This window comes from Taurulus bubalis (genome assembly GCF_910589615.1).
Source record: "Taurulus bubalis genome assembly, chromosome: 14".
Taxonomy (NCBI): domain Eukaryota; kingdom Metazoa; phylum Chordata; class Actinopteri; order Perciformes; family Cottidae; genus Taurulus; species Taurulus bubalis.
Window position 1 is genome coordinate 16,036,736 of NC_136602.1, and position 18,167 is coordinate 16,054,902.

The 18,167-nt window shown below is 40.2% G+C and overlaps 1 protein-coding gene across 10 annotated transcripts in view; it reads left to right on the forward strand.

Annotated features, from left to right (window-relative positions):
• LOC306746766 (neurexin-1a-like) overlaps positions 1-18,167 on the forward strand; it is a gene marked incomplete at both ends in the record, with an annotated part of 231,168 nt that overhangs the window by 201,130 nt on the left and 11,871 nt on the right. The gene's annotated exons all lie outside the window — the stretch shown is intronic.

An 18,167-nucleotide genomic window follows, 5' to 3' on the forward strand; every position in this document is an offset into this window, starting at 1 on the left:
AGGGCGTCTTGCTTCCCTTGTCGACGGATTGGTTTTAGACTATTCCTACCTCTGCTTTATGTAATTGCTTAGGAACATTTTTGATTCCCCAAAGTAAACTTTTTTTGTGCTAATTGGAGAACACATTTTTAATAGACAGTACTATATCTGCTGATGTAAACTTTGAACCCAAACTGAAGCGCAGGTAGAAAATCCACGGCCCGCCACTGAAAAGTACACATGCTCACTGTTACATTTTTATATGTAGTACTATTTGTTTATTATTAGTAATGCATTAACATGCAAACAGCATGCAAAATTGAAGCCAACTGAGCTGATTGTATTAATTGTATGTATATATTATAGGGTGGCTTAATTTACTTTATCACAATAATATATAGCTTTGTGTTTTACAAGATCATTATGGGTTTTTAAATCCTAATATGAAAAGTGTATTAAATGCAATGTAGTGAAAAGTACAATATTTCCATCCAAGTTGTAGTTAATTAGAAGTATAAAATAGCAGAACATTTCAAGGACAAGCACCATAGAATTGTACTTAAGTACAACACTTGAATGAATGCACTTAGTTGCATTACACCACTAGCTGCCAATGGTCAGGCACTATTAGCTTAATGGTGACCTAGCTCTTGTTAATCTGTCTCCATGGTCCTTAAGCAAATGTTTTAATCAGTTTAATTTGTGTGATAGCAGAATGGTTATGGCCCTGCATCCTATTGTATGGCGTTATCAAACTAATAAAAACGAAAAATATGATTTGATGTTATTGTGTTTATACAGATGTAATTTATAGCGCCATTACATTTCTGCTAGACGGCCAAGTTCATTCAGGAGCTTGCCGGCAACAGTTATTGACCACAGTGACAACTTCTGTTTTTAAAAGGCAACAAATGTGGATTGATGCATAATATTTCGTTCGAAAAAAAAATATTGCTAATTTTTAATACGTTTTGACTATTGAAAATGTTTGGATCAATGTAGGAAACAACACAGCCAAAAACTGAAATTGTATTCTCCAAATAGAATAAAACTAATAATATTGTGTAACCTGATCTTTATCTGCAAGAAATACAGAATTAACAGAATGAAATGCTAAAATGTGCGCAGCATTCAGCATTGTAGTTGAAATTTTAATGTTATGAATGGAGCTTCAAACTATTTGGTACAGCGCTTATATTATTATGAAAAAAAATTACCTCTCGGTTGAACGTCCATGCTTGGATGTCATCAATTCACCCCTTATTTCTTCGACATATCCCCACATGGATGTTTGTCCAATAATAACAAGGAGTCTCTCATCCTGGGCTGACGAATCAGATGGTGCTTGTCCTCCATCTGTTTTCTTATTTTTCTTCTGTTCTGTTCATACTTACTTTGGCATAAAGTTAAATATCAAACCTTTTTTTTTTTTTACCTGAGCTACAATCCTTATCTTAGGGGACACAACATTTACTGCCTCGCAGCACAAGCTTCTTTTTTTTATTTATCACCGTTAACCCTGTGGAAGAACGTCAGAAAACTGTGCCTTTTCTGCTTTCCACCTCGGACACTATTGTCTCCGTTTCTTCAGTAGTTGTTTTATATTTTAAGTAGCGGCGATGATTCCCTCATTTACAACAGTTTTACTGCTTTCTTCTTGACAAATCTCTAGGCAAACATATTTTCTTCTATTGAGAAATGGGGATATGGCAGTATGCTGATTACCAATAATGTACACAAGCCTGTCAATTTAGAATGACTATGATTCATTAGCAGAATAATTGGCTCGTGCGCACATGTCATGAATCCGACGGTAATCCGACGGATTTTGTAAGTGCACAATGTTCTTGCTTAGTTTTGAAAGAGAGAACATTTCTACGCAAATATTAGTAAATGAGGCCCATTATGTGTTTTGGTTTGTCCCTCCTTACCGCGTCCAACTCGAGGAAGAACTGATTCCATTTTGGAGGATAAAGGTTAAGGTCATTTTTTGCACCGATTTCTCAGGCACGCCTTGAAGTTTGTTGCAAACGTCCACAGGGACTCAACGATGATGTGATTCGGATTTAAGGATCATAGGTCTCTGTGACCTCTCAACACATCATTGGCCGTAACTCAAGAAAACAAATACTAATTATGACAATTTCACACAAATGTCTATTCAGATAAAATGTAGCGACGATATTTTGGAAAGACATGAATGTCTTAGCATAAAACCGCATGGTGGTAATTCTTGTTTTTCAAAAAAGTTGTGGAAATTGTTATTTTTTTATTGATATATTTAGGTAACACTTGACAACTACTGCAAATGTGCTAGTGCTGAATATCGTTGTGATGTATTTAATAAATACGTAACACATGCAAGCCAAAGCCAATACAACAACATGTTGTGTGCAGCTTTTTTAATTGCTGGTGAACAAAATGAAAGGAAATGTCAAGTTGTAGAAAGATAGCATTTAACACCCGATGATGCTTAATCAAAAGCACTCAAGGATTAGAGATGGCGCCCTATGTAGCCGTTACCCTCCCAGCTAAAAAAAGACGAAAGCCTGCTATCTGGAGGAGCAATTGAGAGCTCTTGACAGTGATGGATCCTCACCTACATTGCTCTGTATTATGAACTCTGGCCAGCAGACATACAGTATATAAATCTCACAAGCAGCCATAGTGTGAGGCTGCCATCCACCTCCAGTGCTGTCTGCAGCAACACCTTCTAAAGTTGGTGTTGGTTCGAGCATCATGGAGAGACACAAGGACATACATGTTGTATTATAAAGTCTTGCAATTCAGTTCAATTTCTATAGCCCCCAAATCACAAATTACAGATTTGCCTCGGACGGCTTTACAATCTGTACACATAAGACATCCTCTGTCCCGGGACCTCACATTGGATTAGAAAAAAATCTTTAACGAGGGAAAAGAAAGGATGAAACCTTAAGGGGAGCTTATTTCTTCTTTCTTCCTTTTTGTTATGTTAGAAAATGTGATATACAAATATTGTACATGGTCATAAGAATGTACAACCACAAACAATAGTTTTCAAAATTAACTCAAAACCAAAAACATCAATCTCAAAGTGGTGGAATAGGAAAAGTCAAGGGATCACCAGTCCGGCTACATTGTCCGGCAGCCATGACTGTCGGTACAAACCTTTGTGTCAATCATTAATTCATTAGATGTCAAGGTATTTCCCTGAGAACATTTCAACCTTCACCTGCTGCTGGCACTAACTTGAAATTCAGTGGATCACCAAGATCATTAGCATTTCTACTCTCGGGCATTTGAATTTGAAAACTCACTTTTTCAAAGCGTTATCTAGTTTGGGCCAATATGGTACAGTATGCCTTAAACATAACATACAGTAGAAGTAGTTCTTTCATAGCCTTTTTGCAGAGTGCATTTTCTGTTTCGGAGTTTGTTGCTGCTTTCAAGAAATGCAGATTATAGCCTGTCCCTAGAGGGAATGAATGGCCACGATGTCACATCATTGCCACCAAATAGCCAATTGGCCCTTCTATTTCTGAATTAACCCTAGGTGAGGTGGGTGTAATGGTCGTTCAGGGGTAGTGAGGAACATTCAAAACGCATTGTGAGGGCCATTTAATTTGCACTCACAGCACATGGTTCAGTTCCGGCTGATCTGGCTGGTAGTGGCTCTGTTTGTCTGGGGCCCTGAGACGAGGGGCTAAAAACCTGGCCTCACTATAATTCACAGGGATAATCGAAGATTGGCACGCTGCACTGCTACACTTTCAGTGCAGTGTTGAATACCTTGTAGCCTCTTCCCTGGCTCTTACAAAAACACTATAATAAACTTAGCGTCACGGTAATCTTGTGGTGAAAAATCTTCTGCAACTTAGTATCCAATAACTGCTCAGTTTGCAGCTTCTCTTCTTTTATTATCATCCATGCACTATGTCTCTTTTTTTCTCTCTGCTACTACCTTCAGGCATTGTTGTGATTGTCTTGATACCAGTAGGGATTATTGTTTTACAAGCTAAATCTGCAATAAATCTGCACAGCCTAGCTTTAATACTAATCCTGCATGCATCGATACTCAGACCTGAGACTTATCTTGGGTATTAAGCACTACTCAGGCAACTGCTCTTATGCAGTGCAGGTTCTTTATTTCTGCTACATAATGTGATACTTGGATATGATATTAAGGATGATTCAGTCTTTATTAATTTTAGATACATGATCTATTGGTACACTTTGAATATGAGCAAGTCAACATCAAAACCAAATATCTAAAACCACCATCCAAAGAAAGACAAATCCTGCAGATACATGTTCTACCTGTTGTAAGTTAATTTAAACGTTCATAAATGTACAGTCGACTGCTATTAAAAGCCTTTTTGAAGTCACTTATGATTAAACAGAAATTTAGATTTAATTCAGTTCTCTTTTCAACTACACTAATTATTGTGTAGCGCTTTTCACTTGCTTCCCATACCCTGAACTTGTAAGTAGTACTGTAGTTTATGTTCCAGGTTATGGCCAACGTTGTCATTTGTATACTCTTTTTTGGTAGTCGAGAGCAGTTATGCTGTTAAACAGACAACTATGAAAGAGAAAAGATGGCGAATGGATAATTTATTTTACTTTTATATGTGAAGACTTAAATGTCAGTAGCATTAAGTTAATTGAGAGCCTCCCACCATTCCCAGTAGGAGGTTGACTGAATGGAAAAAAAAGAGACCCTGCACCCACTGACCAGCTCTCCAGAGTCAGGTGTATCCCTCGGGACACCGCCCTGGAGGATGCACCAGCTCTCTCTCTACTCCATACGGTCAAAGCAAGTGGCTGCTCTATTTCCTTCCGAATCAAAAGTTAGAAAAGTGACACAATAATTTTCAAGCTTTTCTCTCTTCAAGAGAAAATAAGCCCCATAATCCACCATTATAAGTCAGTCTAATGTCTTCATATAGCCTATGTATGTTATGTATTTATTCCATATATCATTGTAATGTATTCTACAGCAGATAATGTTAAACATATAATTTCATTATGTAGTTGTTCTCTACTCCTATGTCTGCTTATGCCTAGAATGCCTTTGCATAGATCCGGCTCTGCTTGCATACTCTTCTGGTCGACCTTGGTTTTTGTTCAAGATTAACCATTTTGGTTATGTATTTTGGCTCAGAGCAAAATGGTCACCAGATTCTTTACATTTCATTTAAATTTGACCAAGATTTTAATGCACAAACTGCTCGCAATAGTACATTAAGTTGTTTTTGATTAACAGACATATTATTAACTATTCAAAAGGCCCTTTTCTTGTCAACTAATGAAAGAAATGCAAGCATTTAACAAGAAAGGCAGAACTGTGTTCTGAATAGCTGGCAGTTAAGATGAAGGTTCCTGCTCATTTTATTTTAGAATAAAAAGCATGGGTTTACTTTGTTTGTTTCATGGCATTAGGAGTTGTACCCATCTGTGTTTGTGCTGGTGTCAGTCATGTGATCACGACTCGCATACAGTACACACCATTCTGCAACTGCTGAATTCTGTGAAAGACGGCTTGTATTGCTTTTGGTTGAAAGTCATAGAGACAGAGAAAAGATACCAGGCTGTTGAAGGTAAATGGTATTCTATTTGTCCACGAGCGAACTCAGATGACGGTTAAATGAAATGCAGATTCTGCCCAGCCTATCTCCCACACATGTGGTAATAACCCACCTGGAGCCCAATCCCCTTAGAATTAAACTGTAATGAAAAAAAGGAAAATCATGGTTTTGAAAAGTCAAATATCAAACTATTCCTCATCTCTTTTTATCCTCTTTATTTTTATTTCCTTCTTTTTTGGTTGGTGAAAATATTTGGCTTGGATTCACTTGTATCTGTATGTTTGTATGTGATAAAATGTTGTTAAACAGAAAAAGATTACAGAAAAAAAGAAACCGTAAAATGTTTTGAATGAAGGAAGTGCTCCTCTGAAGAATTACTGAACATTTATCGAAGTTAGCATTACTTTCAGATTAGCTGGACCCTACTTCATTTTCCTTATTTCACATGATGACAAGATCAAATCAGTTTAAATCTGAGCCAGATTGTAATATTCATGCCTGCACTGAGTGGAGCTGAATGGGAAATTAATTGATTTGCAGAGATTATTGTTTTTTTTTCTCTCTCTTGTCTCCTATTTGTATTAAAAGGATGTCAGACGAAAAGCAGACACACTTTTGTTTTCTAATTTCTACCTCTGTATGCTCACCAATTTGAAACCAGTCACATGCACGACTAACAGAGAGGTTACTAAGGAAACACATAATGATCCACATTAACAGGGAGAAGGATTCAGTGATGTTTGATGAGTCCTATTCCACTCAGGATAGTAAACCTAGCTGTCACACTGACTGCAATGTTTATCTTCGAGTGTCGCTGCCCTGTGAGGTTGTGGTGCCTTCAATTATTCACAGAAAGAAAACATCCTTGGGATAATATAGTAATATATTACTAATAGTAATATATTACTAATATATTGGGATAAGATTTCCTCTGCAATGCAGATGTATGTGATTTGACCATCATGCTACTGAGATTCTCTAAGCTTGAGGGAAAAAAACAGCAATTTCTATGAAATGGCTTGCTTCACTGACGGATGCACTATTATATTTTTGTTCTATGCTTATTGTTATCATTGTCATATATTCTGTCGTGAAAAGGCTTGGCGTCACCCCCTATCCAAGCCGAAGAAACTGAAAACCATGTATTCATGTGTAACGATCATTGGGTGAGAGCAGAAACGGGTTGATTTGCCTTGTATGTAGATAGACAGCTCTCCAGTGCAGCACTCGTCTGTCTCGCTGACCTCCCCACCTTGTCCCTAAAGTGAGGTGTGTCCTGTTGAAGGTGGTCCTGGTGTGTACTGCCCCAGGCCCAAGTCATGGGTTTATGCCCACCCAGTGCTGACAGATGGCAACGAAGGTAACCCCACAGACCCACGGTGGCCCCAGGCTGCGGCGTTCACTTCCAGCGACAGACCATATCCATCATCTAAGCCTCACCGGGGGCCATTATGGAAGCTGCCCTTCAACACCGTGTTGTACACATGGAGGCCATGTGACTCGTTGATCCAGTCCACCTTGGCAGGGGTTGAACACATGCATGCCAGTGTGTGTTAACATGCGTTCACCTGATTTGTTGAACGTCTGCAGCAGGTACAATAATTGAAAAATAGCTGACTTAGGGCCCCAGGATGCCTTGTCCTCAATTGGTGCTTAATTTCCTTTTTGCTTGTTTTAAAGGATTCTAAAATTGTTACAGCCAAGTACTTCATATGTACTGCCTTTGCTTCTGCAGGTTGTGCACTACTGGCAGCCTTACAGAGGACTGATCGTCCCACTAAGTCTGTTTGGATGACAAAAATGAAACCTACGCAGTGTGAATGTTGTCTCTATTTCATAAAGTGTTAGATTGTGCGTAGAGGAGATACTGACAGCTTTACAGCATGTTTTATCGACCATATTGTTGTCTCAGGACATTTGCTGGTACAGTATGATTTGTAGAAGAACAAAATAGCCCTGGACCAACTGTTGAACATAAGATACAATTTGTCCTACGGGGCATTGCTCCCACCTGCAAGATTCTTCGCTCAGCTGGTTTAAGCATCACATTCATGAACACAAGCGCTCTGCTAACTGCTCACTGAGCTGAGCTCTCTTCACTTTTAAAAATATTTTTTACAAAAGCTGGTAGAAAGTGTCAGCCATAAACTGACACAGGCTTATGCATCTAAAAGCGCTTTTATTTATGATACAAGCAATGCCTGTCAAATGTATTGCGTTATCTTCAGATAAAACTCTTTATCTATCCCTTCAGTTGTAAAAAATGTATTTGGTTGGAAGGAACATTATTAAACCAGAAGACCTTGAGCTGAGTGTAAATCTACGCTCATCTATCTAATTTTCTGTGTCTGGAGTTTCATACCAGCGTGGCAATTGAGTCTCCAGCTGAGATTAAGATCGTACTGTACACATATCAAGATGGCTGCTTCTGTTCAGAGAGCAGCCATCTTCTGATGTTGAACACCAGATCCAGTGCAACAAAGCCAATTTCAGGGATGGAAGGCGGGGATAATTTACAGTAATGTCATTACCACATAGATTAAATTAAGGTAAAACACATTCCAGGAGGTACAGAAATGAAATAAAGACATCCGCATGCCAGCAAATGAAGCCAGTTTGTTTGTTAGGCAAGTGGACGAGAGAAGAGAGTAATGGACAAATGACCACGGGAAGGAATGTAACTCAATCAAGCCAACGAGTGCTTACAATTTTTATCTAACTTTGTTGAAATGAATAGGTAGACATTTTGGGAAATAGGTTCTCCCTTGCCAAGAGTTAGATGTTCAGTTCTCATGTTTGTACAGTAAATATGAAGTTACGTCAGTAAGTTTAGCTTAGCACAAAGGCGGGAACCAGCTAGCATTGGCTCTCTTCAAAGATAACAATGTATGCCTGCCAGCACATCCGTAGCTCACTAATTAACACGTTTACTCGTCTTAGGGGCCGTTCACACCAGGCGCGATTTTTAAAAGCGCAGCCGCTTCAAAAACGCCTTGGCAAAAACGCACCAGCCAAAAAACAAAAAACAGCCCGGTGCGCCTATGAAGCGGGTCTGCGTGCGCAACCGGGCGATTATTAACTGCCGGGCAGTAGCCGGGTGATTTTTGCCCGGTTACCGCCCGGATCTTTCTGCCGGGCAGTAGCCGGGCGATCTTTACCTGCCAGGCGGTAGTTAAAGATCGCTAATATTAATGCCTCGTCAAAGTTCATGCCACACGAAAACAGGAAGGAAGTTGTGAAGTAATAAAGCCCGCCTCTTGCTTCATCCGATTGGCTGCCCTGGCCAAGTGTGACATTGATGAGCTGTGCGACTCCGCGGAAGGCGCTTAAAGTTGAGAATATTTCAACTTTTAAGCGCGCCGAAAAAACGCTAGAAAAACGCGTCGCGCGGCATTTAAAAAGCGCGCATGAAAGACGCGCCGTACCATAGGGAAACAATGGTTTTGCTAGCGACGCGTTTTTGAGAGTTGCGTCTGGTGTGAACGGCCCCTTAATCAGTACAAATACATGTGTAAAAAGGAGATTTGGTGGTGGGGGGGGTTTGGGAAAGTGAATGTGTTTTACACTTTTGTTTTTGTTCGAATTAAACATTCAAGATAAAATGTGAGCTGTAGCAGCGCTGGTAAGTTAATTTATTTATCTTCTAACCGAGCCAAGTTAGCTGTTTCTCCCAGTTTCCAGTCTTTATGCTAAGTTCAGCTAAATGGCTGGTGGCTCCATCTTCTTATTAAGCATACAGACATGGACTAAAGTGGCATCAATGTTCTCCTCAAACTCTTGGCAGGAGACCAAATAATAATATTTTCACAAAATATGAGTTTATTCCTTTAAAGATAAATATGATAAAATAAAAAAGTAAAAAGCTGAATGACAAGTCAAAAAATAATAATAAACTATCTATTCATAATTAAGAGCCGATCCAGTCAAACGACTCTCGTCTTGCATTACAACACTGCCACAGGAATGGATTAGTGATGAAAAATATATTTATCTTGAGAGACAACGTAATTTCTGGCAACTGAGAATTTATATTACTACAATTTTAGATTCCGCCCAGAAATGTAATACTGTGTCTTTTATCACGTCTCTTCTGAATATCATTGCTCATTAGTTTTTGGCACTGACACATCCAGGCACGGAGGATAGGAATCTGATTATGAAGATGCTCTGTGGGAGCTAAAGGCGACCTGGTCTGCTGTTGTAGGGCAAAGCTTCTCTTCCTCTTTCCTCATGTCATGTTTTTGCAAACGTTACTCACGGGACTGAGACCCGCTTACATTCATCTCAGCAGTGATGGCATCTATATTAAGTTGACAAATTTGTTGCTGTCACCTGATGAGGGACTGGGACTGCATGTCAGGACGCAGGTGAAGTCAGGAAGACAGTGATTTGTGGCCAAGCTGCACATATCTTGCTTCTGCCACGCTCTTTCCCAAAACACACACAGACGCATGCCTATATTTGTCAGCTATTCTTAGCATTTTGAGGGAAACGAACAAGAAAAAGAATAATTTCATCATCACTTTGGAATGAACCAAACAGTTTCCCCAAAATGACAAATGTGATGTATGTTAGCATTTAGATAGAAAGCGGCATGATTACAAGCCATTCTCTGGTAATTGTTATTCCTCCCTCACTCGCTAGCTTATCCTTAGTGTATGATATTCCTGCAGGGCAGTTCTCTGCTCTCAGGCCAGATTACTACCAAGGCGAGCTACAGACGTGCACAGAGCACCAGATTCGATTTCAGATAAGGAAAATATCAGGGCATCCAGAGGGAAAAATGCTTCAATGCAGACAGATTTCATTTATCTGAGAAGTGTGAAAGCAGGGGTAAGGGGGAGGGACAAAGTCGACCATGTAATATACTTCTATGCAGCCGTGTTTACGCATAGGCAAGAGAAAAAGAAATGAGAGAACAAGAGGGGGTAGCGTAGGAGGTAGATGGAGGCAGATAGTGTTATGAATTTCATATTAAGATTTTATCATTTAGAGCATGTCGCTAGCAGAAGGCATCCAGCCTTCGCCTGTGTAATCTGCTTGAAGCTGTATCTTACATGGCAGCCGCTCAATGTGCTCTCTCTCTGCGCTGTGAGGTGTCTACAGGCACTCGTCCATATTGTGTGTACATTATTTATTTGTCCCCAGTAATACATAATAAGCCCCCTGCTTAATTAGAAATCAAAATATCAACTGTGTATCATTAGTTGCACAGAATGTCTCGAGTCTCGGGTTGTATGAGAGGTGGAATGGTCACACATGGTTCACTCTGAGTCAGTGAGTGACATGGTGATAGTTTGACGCAGGCACTGATTGGGAAATGGATTGTGTTTCCTCCCACGCAAGCAGACATCTTTCCTGGTTACCTCGGTGCCTGAGCCGCATCACGCACTTTGCTAAGTGTTGAATTTTCATTAAGGCCATGCGGATGACTGTTCCTGGGAAATAAGTTGAGCGTGGTCCTGCGGAGGGACTCGAGAAACATCTACAAAGCGGCGCAGCAGTGCCTTGAAACCGTCACATTAAAAGGAGTCCTCACACAGCAGTGTTCTCAGGTCCCAGAGAGGGACTGCATTTAATGAGGGCACAGGCATGTGTACATTTAGAAGCAGCTCTCTATTTACATCATCCATAGCCACTTGTACAGTACACCGTTACACTCCTCCTTTACCCCCTACCTGTCCCTTTGTGTCGCTCTCTCAAAGGCAGCCTTTCATTTGTCACAGGATAGCTTTTCTGGGCCCGTACACCAAACCAGCAATTGCCCTGTCACTGCTCACTCATTTTCAAGCCTTTTTATTCGATTCTTTTTCATTTTTAGACACAAAATCTGGCCGTTTTTACTGTATTCATTCCTTTGACTTTCCTCCCACAATAAGAAACGCATCATCACACAGTTATATTAGCAACAACCTTTACACACCTCAGTAATAATGAAATCCAGTGCTCTGTTGAGGACATACACATTAACAAAGAACTGTTTCTTGAAATATTGAATCCATCAAACTGTTGACATTTAAGAAAAAATGTATGTCATTACCAGTTTTGGCATGTGTGTGTTTCTGTGTGAAGCTATGCCTGTATGTTTCCACACTGTGCGCTGTGAGTGTACCAGGTGTGTGGAGTTGCCTCCCAGCGCCTTGTTAGACTGTCTGGGGTGCAGTGACTTAAGCCTTGAGGAAGATGTATGGCAAGACAGGAACATGTGGGTACCAGGGGAGGAGATGGAGAGCCTCCGACCATTCTTTTTTTAATGACACTCTGATACTCTGCCTGAGGTCCAGTTGCAGCAACATCTGCTTCGTTTTAAATAAAGCAAAGCCTTTCTCCCAATAGGGACAGTGTCTCATAACTTAGCAAGTGAAAACAGATGTCCACCACGGCCAGTTTAACGCTATGGCATACACAAGCAGAAAAAAAAAACATAAAACAGAAAGGAGGAGATACCAATTACTCTGAGTTAATTGCCTTTGAGAAATGCCTGCATCTTTTTTAGCATGAATTCTCCGGTGCACTGAAGAATTGCACTACCTACAGAATGCCCTCAGTGGCCTACTCACTCAGGTCATTACTGACAGCTTTGGAGAATAAAGATGGTGGTTATGGTGAGTGTAGTGACCTCGTATTTTGATTTTCTTCTGATTGAGGTTGTTGGAGTTACAAAAGATTGATTGTCAGGATTGTTGTTTGCAGAACAGTATGTTTATCAAAAAAATATGACAATGTAGTTTCAGTGTGTTAACGTAGGCTTATGCTAACAAACACTTTCTAGTTTTTCTCAAATGTGCCTATTATATCTTTTTAGTTATGTTTTAGCATTTTTCTACTCCATAAGTAATAGCAGCACAACACTTTCAAACAGGTCAAAGGTGTGTAATGTCCAGACGTGTGGGATTTCAAACATGATTTGTTGGTGTAAGACTTTGCTATTATGACAGGACTGTATTTGATATGGGAACAGATTAGTGCAGTGCTCAGAAACACTCAGTTGACAATATTTCAGTCACATCTCAACAATTCATTTTCTGAGAAAAATAATGAAATATTGGTTGCTCTTTTGCATTCATTTGTTTATATAGAAGTTCCTGTTTTAAAGCTTTGTTGAGCCATTTGCTGAGAATCTCAGAATCTCATGTAAATCCTCTTCAGCGAGGTAACGGCAGAGAGTTGGACACCATTTTTACCCAGCTGGTTGTCCTCTATTCCCTACTCACTCAGTCTCAGTGGCAATCTGTTGTGCCACCGTGAAGCCCCACATCAGAGCTTTTATTTAATTTTAAAAAAAAATGTCTCAGAAGTTTTTAACACATGAATAAATATAAACCATTCACTGTATGCTGCACAGCTGTGCTGTGATAGCGATAATGTCACTCCATTGTCTTTCAGCCTTGCTATAGTCTGTGTCTGTGTGTGTCCATGATGTTGACAGCTTGGCAGACCAGCAGCAGGAAGAGAGTGGGCGAAGGCCAGGCAATACACTGAGCTGAACTCCATCTTAAAGGCCCACACACCTTCATTATTCAGTTGGAATCTGTTGAGTATCTGGGACTAAATTATTCATCAACATCGACCTAGTTCCAGGGTGCTAAGTTAGATACTTGGATGTCATCAGGCGTTCTGATAAGAGCTGCTCCTGCAGTGTGATGGCTGCCATGCCGTGTCTAACCATGAGACGTTTCTATCCGCCGTCCCACCGCCTCTCTCTCTCCCCCCCGCCCTCTCACACTGGCACTCTAATGATGTGTTGCTGCAAGAGTGAGGTTTAGGACAACAAACTCCTCCCAATTAGTCTGTGCAGACTACAACTCTGGTCAGATCTGGACACTAGCGGGGCCAATATCGTAAATCAGAGTCAGCATGAGAAATAATGGCCCACGGTTCGTACAGGAACATAGGGAAGGCTGATTCCTCTGCTTTTAGAGGCATTTGGAGCTTTGGCTTCAATTACCAACTAGAGACGAGATATGAGTAACACCTGTAGCATTGGAGTCCTGAGTGAAACCGTGATATGGTTTATCCAGGATTATCATGAGTTAATAGAAAGAAGAAGAAAAAAAATGTATCAAACAATATTGTAGCAGTTATTGTTTTTTTTTCCTGGCATTGCGCTGCCCTTCTGGTCATTTTTCTTTTTTTATACATATATATATATATATATATATATATATACGTATAGTAAAATGGTGCTCTGCTCTTTATTTGCTATTTATTTTTTTCTGACAGAAAAGTTCTATCTAACACAAAATACAAATATATTTTCAATAGATATTCTCAGCGTCATAATTAGTGAAGCAATAATATTCCACCAATCACTTTTTCATACACAATATGTTTCTAAAACCTGCTCCATTTAAAGTGGTATAAGAATAAAAGATTATTACAAACACTGCAATAGACAACATTCTACATGTTACAACTAATGGCTTGTGTGAGTATATGAGTTGTGGAAATGAAGGAGAAAGATAAGAAGTTATGAGATAGAATCTGCAGGTCTGCTTGTAGTTTAGTAGACAGGAAGGTTTTTTATGTGTTGTGATAGTGTGGAGCCAAGCTATTTCCTGTTTGATTTTTCAATCAACCCAGAATTGACTGGCTGATGATAGCACATTTTTGGCATTCTGAAAAAGTATTGGGATTTACACAAGTAAATAAGTCGTACAAGTCGTGATAAGCAACAGAATACAGACATTGAGTAAAACAACATACATTGTATTATTGTTACAGATCAGCTATATAACAAGAAAGAGAGAGAGAGATGTGCAAAGCAAGGGCTTATATTGGACAAAAACAGGGCTTACAAGAGGGAGGGGGGGGAACAAAAGGAGAGAGGAAAAAAAATACTGCATGCATCCTCAGTGGAATACATTACCGGGACAGCAGAGGCATGGTTTGGATAAACCCTTCAGATGCCTTCAGCGTCCTCCTGACTTTCAGCTTGTCTCCAAAGAGACATGTTGTGTGCCAGAGAGCATTCATCAAATTAGACCAGAGAGAAAACAATGTGAAAACCCACGGCTCTCCTTAGAGACATGCCGACAGGTTATCACAGAGAAGGTGTCTCTTGCTCTTGAGCTCCGGGTTAGCAGCACCCTGAAGAGCAGCCCTCCCTTCCTCTCCATGCGAGGATTTACAGGGGAAAACGGGCATTCAGGGGAGAAGTGTACAAATATAGAGCGTTATAGTAAAGCCACCTACGCCATACTGTAGATATTAGAAAGGGGCATTGGACAATGTGTAGTTGAGCATTGGTGGGGAACAGATACGTGTTTGTGGGGTTGTAGATAACCTATTGTCTGGCAGAATGACACCGCTGACTAAGCTTTAGTGAGCATGCATGTAGACCACGGCTTGGCCGGGACTTCTCATTAAGGAGGACTATTATCAATCGTCAGAGATCGAAAACCACCATGACAGTGCTAAAGAACGCACCAGGATGCCTTTGGCTGAGTCAGGTTGGAATTTCCTGGTCCACATCCCCATTGATGGTTCAATCAGTGCATGAGCCAAGGTCAGTCAATAACTTTACTCCGCTATAAAGTCAAGCAAGATTTATTTAGCTTTTCTTGTCTTTGTATATAAAACTCCCCTGACACCTACAACAATTAGAAGAACTCTACTTGGAAACTATGAACATGTTCATATGTGTTGTATGAACACTAAAAGCAGGTTTCTCTCTCCAGTACCTCTTTTTTTTGCATTATTGTGGGTTCCATACTCCCACTGTCTCCCCAGGTTTTCTCAGTACATCTCATATGACTGTGCTCTCTGCTGCTCTGAGCGGGCAGATAAATGAGCTGTGCTTTAGGTTCACCATGGCTTCTGCACTTTACCGCTAGATTAATGATGCATCGCAAGCCCTGGGCCTTTGCTTTTAGCATTTTAGAAGTACCTTCATAAAATGAACTACAGGTACATCTGTTTATTTGCTTCTATTTGCTTCATCTATTGGAGCATCTTTCCTGTGGGCATGATGCTCTACGCACCAGTAAGCTTGACTCTGCTGAGTTAATGAACTCTCCCAAACACATACCGTATTTCTGGAAAACGTAAGAAAAAGGTGTCATTTACATCAGGAAACCTCTTTTATTTTTATTTTCGAAATCACCACAGTGTTGAAATCACCCCATGCATAGGTCATGTTATTTCTCCTTTAATAAAAGATATCCAAAGATTCCACTGTCCTTTCCAGACATCCCACCCAAGGTACCAGTCAGTTTTCATCACAGTGGCTAAATTGCATGGTAAGCCCCTCACATAGCCCACATTGAATTGTCACGGGTGAAAAAGAAGTCAAGCATTGGAGGAGGACACCATGAATTGGTAATGTTATTGGATTCCAACCAGGTCATGACCACATCAAAATGTTGACCTACACACTAATCCTGGCTGGCAGACTGATGCCCAGTAACATGTGAATTAATTTTAGCGTTGATTCAGAGGCTTACATCTACTATACACACGAGATTCATTTAACAGTAAAACATAGGGTTGATATTTTGATAAGATCACAGAAGGATTGGACTTAGAAATGGCATACATGCACAATTGAGCTTCACACAGAACTACACACAGCCATTGTCCTTGAAAGGGGGAAATTATTTTTTTTATGGCGGTGTTATGAAAGTATACATCATGGCTCCCTGTCACTTATTTGAAAATCTCAATCAAGGTGCAATGACAGATTTCTGTTCCTTACAGTTATGTCTGTGTAATGCTGATTTTAAAGGGCAGATATTTCATTAACAATTTTCTCCGGGCTTGAATTTTAGCTTTAAAATGCAGATTCACTTCATAAAAAACTGGTTACAATTATTGAACCTTTCATTGTGAAATCAAAGATTCTCTGTGAAAGAGATAAACAAAAATCCATTTGCATGGAGTTGAAGGCCTCAGGCTGTTGCGGTCTGACCTGAATAAGGAAACAGAAAAATGTAAATATGAACGGGCATACACCTCCACTCAGGTTATTCTATAGGGAGTTAACCTACATCTAGTACACCCACATCACATTGCTTCCTCTTCTCTGCTTGCAAATAAATCTGAAGGACATAGTTGAAAGGAGAGAAAGAGAGAGAGAGAGAGAGATAGAGAGAGAGAAAGAAAGAGAATGAGAATGAGAGAGAGAGAGAGAGAGAGAGAGAGAGAGAGTGGTAAGGTGGGAAGAAGAGAGAGGGAGTATTGATTACTTGATTCCCGTACCTCTGCCAGTGAGTGCAGAGTGTCAAGATCTCCCGCCAGGAAAAACAAATCACAAGGCTGAAGTGATGGATGTGGCACTACAGGATCCGGCGGTTTTGCCATCTGGATGGCCGACACTGTATATCAGCCTCATGCACAGCAAATTAAATATACATTTGGACGGCTTCCCCGGGCCTCACCCAGCACAGATGCACCAAAAACAGCCCTCCACCACAACTCCCTTAATGGGTTTGATCTATCATTTTCAGGTCTATTATGTAAAGATGATGTTGGTCCGTGTCCAGAATGTCCAAATGACATTAGTCACAATACAATTGCATTATATGAAGCCAAATGGATGTTAAGCAAATGACATCTCCTTTAATTTCCTTAAAATGAGTCAATACTAATCCAACTTGCAGATATAGTTTGATGCACAGTCAAACATCAGTGAAATAATGGCACAAATTAAATAAAACCTCAGGTCCATCTTCAATTTTGGGACCTAATGCATTTCTCACTGTGACTGCCATACACATCCATACCAGAGAGTATGACAATGTAAGTGCAATAAATAGTGTCAGTCTTGCATTTTAAGTTTTAAAAATATGAGTACAAAGAGGGTAAGTAGAGTGCAAGGTTAAATGTACAGCAGCAGGTTATTCTGCTTAGCAGCGCCCCGTAACAGAAAATCTAACCCGGCCCTGAAGAGGCTGCCATGCTTAAATGAAATGACCTTTAACGCAGAGTTGATCAAATGGCCTGAAGCAAGACTATAAAAGAACATTGCAGTATAATGTTTTACAGTATACCTTTTTCTGATCCTTTGTTTGCCCTTTCCCATTTTTGAAGAGGGTAAAATGAGTCGTGTTGGTTGGGTGATGACGTGCATTGAAAATAGTCTGAAATGGATTTTGCTGTGAATAATGAAGCGCCTCTGTACAGGATATGCAATGATTTTGGTTGATGTTTTATGGTCATTTTGTCAAAGAGATACTGACTCACATTGAAAGAAATGAGAAGAAAAAAAATATTGATTAAACCTCTGCTGCTCTGCCCTTTGTTTTCCAATCTCTTTCTTTTAGCATTCATGGCTGCTTGTCCTCTAAATGTCAGAGGTGTGTTGTGATGGCTCTTAACTATCCATTGAGGGGCTACGCAAAGCCACTCACTGCTGCACAAACTGAGCATGCAAGTTGACAATTGTGCTGTGAACTTTAGCCTCCACTGTTCCTCAGTAATCAGATCTCATTTCTGTAAGGATAGTGTTGCCTGGAAAGCAGGGCAGCAGCTGCTACAGCGCACGGCAGCATGTGGCCGTGTTGACAGTTAAATCCAGCAGCCACACAGTAGCTGTCTGGATTCACATCTCATCTGCCTCGCTCTCCTTAACCTAACCCTTTGGAAACCCCACTGCTGGTAGCTCTGAGTGGGAGCCAT